The 6,000-nt window shown below is 45.8% G+C and overlaps 1 protein-coding gene across 2 annotated transcripts in view; it reads left to right on the top strand.

Moving 5' to 3' along the window:
- Window positions 1-491: 491 nt before the first annotated feature.
- The window catches only part of LOC116825362 (bifunctional heparan sulfate N-deacetylase/N-sulfotransferase 4), a 246,557-nt gene continuing 241,048 nt past the window's right edge, over window positions 492-6,000 (top strand). For both annotated transcript variants that reach the window (XM_075066250.1, XM_075066246.1), the window contains exon 1: window positions 492-527. The gene's annotated coding sequence lies outside the window, so the exon portion shown is untranslated. The remainder of the gene's footprint in view (window positions 528-6,000) is intronic.

Genomic DNA, 6,000 nt, shown 5'->3' with positions numbered 1-6,000 from the left:
TTGTGTTGCTAGAGGTACTGTAGCTATACGAGGATATAGAAACTAATAACATGACAGAGATACCTGTGGTTTATTTGCTCATGAATTACCGATCAAGTAGACAGAGTATTGTAAGAAGTCATTATGCAATTTTACTTTAAGATGTCAAATGCATATTCTGTTCAGTTTGGATAGGCGATGTAAATCCATTTTGTTGTTTTTCTCGCAAGAGAAAGTCTTCCTGGAGTACTTGTGGTTGCTGTGTTTAACTGAGTTTCATAGGGCAACTATACATGAACACATTCAATTGAAAAGGCATTCCTCCCCCTCCCCCACAGATAATTTCTACATGGCTAAGGTTACCATATGCTGTGCTTTCTTGTACTAACATAAAACCACTGGAACCTCAAGATGTGTTTCTAGGCTGCACACCCTGAAGACAGGAAACTGGTGGTTTAGAGCCAAACAGGAAGTGGTGTTTTATATAACACAACAAGCACTGCAAAATGACACAGATCTCCAAACTCTGGACAATTAAGTAGCTGCTGGTAAGTGAAAGTCTCCATGCTTTTTTATACAGTAAGTTCATTGTATTGTATGTTAGCTGATCTATTATTTTTACTGCACAGATGGAAGAGAAACAAGTCTGTCTTTTATTCAGCTGTAACATTGAATTATGGGAACTTGGAAAATGTCTATGGCCTAGAGGGAGACATTGTGCCAGAGTTTCATTTGCAGTTATTGAAGGCAAGAGGTTTACAAAATGTAATGAAATATGGCTAGAGAAGAGATTGCAGTAGGTCTGAAACTTGGAAGAACACTGGAAAACAATGTGTGTATGAGAAATAGACTTTCATGGATTTAAGGAGAGAGGTGACATGAATAGTCTCCAGAGGGGACATTAAAAAGCATGTTTAGGGTGATTCTAAACTACTAATATCCTGTAGGAAATGTTTCAGCTCTTTATGGGTTTGCCTTGCGTTTTTGTAATTATTATTTTATTAATTGACTGAACCTCATCAGTGTATATAGCTGGATGTCTTTTGATGATGATGATGATGATGTTTTGTTTTTTGCAAGTCATGAAGAATTCCATGCACAGTCAATGCACATAACTCACCACAAACAGAAATTTTGCAAAAACAGTACCACAAACCAAACTTATTTTGCAACCCCATGTCTTCAGAGACTGCCCCAAACAATCTACAAATGTACTGAGTACATTTTTCTCCACCTGTATAAGAAGGCAACCTGTAGTAATCAACTGCTTTCTGTTGGTCCCTTGAGTAGTCTCATAAATCAGATTTTACTGCCCTATAAACCTAGGGAAGTATATCCTAAAGCCTGCAATTCTCGGAGAAGGTTATGGCTAGGAATTTTTACATAATGGGGCGATTTGATCGTAACTGTGATCATGTAAATACAAACCAGTGCAGACTTAACATGTATGTTGGATTGGTTGGTTTAAAAAAATGCAGTAGTGGTTTGCATAGAATAGTGCTCATGGAGTCCAAAAAAACAGTATCAGTTGAAAACTAGTTTGGAAGAGAAACTTTCAATTGTTTGAGAGCTCAGGAGTAGCTTGAACTATTGCTCTAGGGACATCTATTGATGATAAATGTTATTTAAGCACTTTGGCTTTTGTTTTGCATTTACAGTTGCTGTTAAAAGAGAATTCATGGTGATTTATGTTTTGGGGCAAATCATGAGGTTATTTGCTTGTTGGGATACAGAAAGAGGTGAATAAATCAAGAAAAGAAATTTGCTTTAAAGACAATACCAACTCATTCAGATATTGGCAATGCTTAAGTATTAAGGGCAACATGGTGACTCTGAAGTGAAATATCCATAATATAAATGACAGCTTCATTAAAAAATTGATCAAAAAGCCATACAGACTATTTTTTTAAAATTGTTAAACATTTCCTGCAATTTTAATATGAAGGGAGCATTTATGTTTCATTTTATCAAAACATTAAAGGGGCTCCATCCACCTTAAACAACTCTCTTCTTTCTGAAAATCCTTTATTTCCTTTTGTTATAAAGCAACTCCTAAGGCTACTGTTCCTGAATGAGATAAGAGGAAAAAATCTTTTTTTTTTTTCAGGTTAATCGCTTTTGCCATTTGAGAGCACATTGTGTCTAGTCAGTTCTACTCTTTCCCTTATCAGTGAGTTTGCTTCCTCCTTATGTTTGTATGGGTCACACACAGCAGAAGGGAGAAAGTAAAACTAAGAAAATGTGTTTGTGAAACCACAACATGAGGCAAGGGGTCGCAGAAGCGGTTGAAGCATCTAAAGCTACTTTTAACTCAATATTTGACCTGATTAAACTTGATATTGGCATTGATCTTTTAAATAATGATTGCTGAACTGTCATCCCGATTGGGTGAGGCAAACTTATAGAATGTTTTGGATAAGGATTTCTTGATTTTCATACACCACTTGGAACATGGCCTTGGACCCAGGCTCAGCAGATGAGATGACAATGAGCAGATCAAGCTGCTGCCTATAATATGGTAGATGCAATTAGTAGTAGGGGTGCCAGAGAGATCTTTGGCTGCTGCTGTAGCAGCAGCAGCACTAGCAGTAACTGATCTGTTACTTTTCTTTCCATTGCCCCACCCCGTGCTCCACCCTCAACAGTGCTCCACCCTCTACTGCCCAGTGCTCTGTCTCCCCTCACCTGTTCACACATGGAGGATGTGATGCCAGGCAGAGCCCATAGTCTCCTTTCCATTGAGACATGTCTCCAGGTTCTGCTGGGGCTACCAGGGCCGGTGCCCTAGGCGAAACTTCCACCTTGCACCCCCCAGCTAATCCCGCCACCCCATGGCAGCTAACTCAGCCCCCCACCCGGGGAGCCACCCTTGCAGCAGCTACCCCCCCACCATGACAGCTAACCCCTCTCACCCATGTCCCCCCGTTGCAACTAACCCTGCCTGGGGAGACTTTCCCCCTCCTGCTCCATGGCAGCTAACCCTGCCTGGGGAGACCTCCTGCGGAAGCTAAGGCTGCCTGGGTAGCCCGCCCCAACTCACCTTGGCTCCACCTCCTCCACTGAGCACTCTGGCGCCGTTCTAATTCTCCTCCCCCCCGCCCCCAGGCTTGTGGTGTTGATTGGAGGAGACTTAGAGCTGGGCTGTGTGCTCAGCGGAGAAGGCAGAGCGGAGGTGAGCTGGGGCAGGGAGTGGTTCCCCTGTGCGCCTCCCCCTCGTTATTGCCGCAACCCTCCCCATGCGCCCCTCCACCCAGCTCACCTCCACCTCCTCGCCTGAGGGGGCTTTTAGGTGCCCTTAACCACTAGGTGCCCTAGGCAGCTGCCTAGTTTGCCTAAATGGTTGCACCGGCCCTGGGGGCTACTAATCCCCACTTCTCTTGAGCGGGATGGAGAAAGAGAGGGATGAATCATGCAAGAGGAGGGAAGAGGAGCGAGAAAGGTAAGGAATGTAAAGAGTGTGTGAAAGGAGAGAGACAGTGAATTGATTTGCTAGCAGGGGAAGTGGAAAAGGAGAGGAGGAGAGTGTGAAAGAAGAACAAAAGATAGTGTGTTTAAGACTTAAGTGAGAAGACAAGTGTCACAAGAGAATAAGAGGAAAGGAGGAGAGTCTGAAGGGTGAGGAAATGTGAAAGAAGAGAAAGGGGTGAGTGTGTGCGCATGTGCTCATGTGAATGGAGAGGAAGGGGCTGTGTCACATATCTGTGAAATGTGAGGAGGGCAGGTCCATGAACGGCTATTGGAGGGGCAGGAATGGTGTCCCTAGCCTCCGTTTGCCAGAAGCTCTGCATGGGCGACGGGCTGGATCACACTTAATTATGACCAGTTCTATTCATTCCCTCTGGGGCACCTGGCATTGGCCATTGTCAGAAGACAGGATGCTGGGCTAGACAGACCTTTGGTCTGGCTCAGTATGACCATTCTTATGTTCTTATAAGAGGAAGAAGGAGTGCGTTACTGTCGCTACAGTTCTTTTGTTGCTTTCAGTTTTCCGCTTATTATATACCAACTTGCAGTACACATAAGATAAAATCCCCTAAAACAATTACAAAGGAGAACTTATTCAAATACCCCAGAATGTTAGCTTTTCTCATGCATTTCTCTGTAACCATTGATATTTTCCTTTTGCAGTCAGCTACTGCTGTTACACAATGACACTTAGGGTACATCTACACTACGGGATTATTCCGATTTTACATAAACCGGTTTTGTAAAACAGATTGTATAAAGTCGGGTGCACATGGCCACACTAAGCACATTAATTCAGCGATGTGCATCCATGTACCGAGGCTAGTGTCGATTTCCTGAGTGTTGCACTGTGGGTAGCTATCTCAGACGAGAGTGATGAGAGGACATGGACACAGAATTCTCTCAAACCGCAGGCCCCTGCGCTTTGGAGATCCTGCTGGTAATGGGGCAGGTTCTAGCCATTGAACGCCGATTTTGGGCCCGGGAAACAAGCACAGACTGGTGGGACCGCATAGTTTTGCAGGTTTGGGACGATTCCCAGTGGCTGCGAAACTTTCGCATGCGTAAGGGCACTTTCATGGAACTTTGTGACTTGCTTTCCCCTGCCCTGAAACGCCAGAATACCAAGATGAGAGCAGCCCTCACAGTTGAGAAGCGAGTGGCAATAGCCCTCTGGAAGCTTGCAACGCCAGACAGCTACAGGTCAGTCGGGAATCAATTTGGAGTGGAAAATCTACTGTGGGGGCTGCTGTGATGCAAGTAGCCAAAGCAATCATTAAGCTGCTGCTACGAAAGGTTGTGACTCTGGGAAACGTGTGCAGGTCATAGTGGATGGCTTTGCTGCAATGGGATTCCCTAACTGTGGTGGGGCGATAGATGGAACCCATATCCCTATCTTGGCACCGGAGCACCAGGGCACCCAGTACGTAAACCGCAAGGGGTACTTTTCCATGGTGCTGCAAGCACTGGTGGATCACAAGGGACGTTTCACCAACATCCACGTGGGATGGCCAGGAAGGGTTCATGACGCTCGCGTCTTCAGGAACACTACTCTGTTTAAACGGCTGCAGCAAGGGAATTACTTCCCAGACCAGAAAATAACAGTTGGGGATGTTGAAATGCCTGTAGTTATCCTGGGGGACCCAGCCTACCCCTTGATGCCATGGCTCATGAAGCCATACACAGGCAGCCTGGACAGTAGTCAGGAGCTGTTCAACTACAGGCTGAGCAAGTGCAGAATGGTGGTAGAATGTGCATTTGGCCGTTTTAAAGGCGCGCTGGCGCACATTACTGACTCGCTCAGACCTCAGCCAAACCAATGTCCCCATTGTTATTGCTGCTTGCTGTGTGCTCCACAATCTCTGTGAGAGTAAGGGGGAGACCTTTATGGCGGGGTGGGAGGCTGAGGCAAATCACCTGGCCGCTGATTATGCGCAGCCAGACACCAGGGCGATTAGAAGAGCACACCAGGAAGCGGTGCGCATCAGAGAAGCTTTGAAAATGAGTTTCATCACGGGCCAGGGTACGGTGTGACTGTTGTGTTTTTTTCCCCTTGATGAACCCCCCCTTGATTGACTCATTCCCTGTAAGCAACCCACCCTCCCCCTTCGATTACAGCTTGCTTTTAAGGAAATAAAGTCACTATCGTTTAAAAATCATGTATTCTTTATAAAAAGTCATTATAAAAAGAGGGAGAGAACTGACAAGGTAGCCCGGGTGTGGTTTGGGAGGAGGATAGGAGGGAAGGAAAAGGCCACTAAAAAATTTCAAAGTAATGACAGCCTTTTGGTTGGGCTGTCCACGGGGGTGGAGTGGGCGGGTGCACGAAGCCTTCCCCACGCGTTCTTACACGTCTGGGTGAGGAAGATATGGAACATGGTGAGGGGTGAGGGTGGTTACACAGGGCTGCAGCGGCACTCTGTGACCCTGCTGCTGTTCCTGAAGCTCCACCAGATGTCGGAGGATGTCAGTTTGATCACGCAGCAGCCCCAGCGTTGCATCCCGCCACCGCTGATCTTCCTGCCTACCCTCTGATCTTCCTGCCGCCACCTCTCA

The sequence above is a fragment of the Chelonoidis abingdonii genome, chromosome 5, assembly GCF_003597395.2.
Source record: "Chelonoidis abingdonii isolate Lonesome George chromosome 5, CheloAbing_2.0, whole genome shotgun sequence".
NCBI lineage: Eukaryota > Metazoa > Chordata > Testudines > Testudinidae > Chelonoidis > Chelonoidis abingdonii.
The sequence above is the reverse complement of the archived record's forward strand: the minus strand, read 5'-3'. Positions and strand labels throughout refer to the sequence as shown.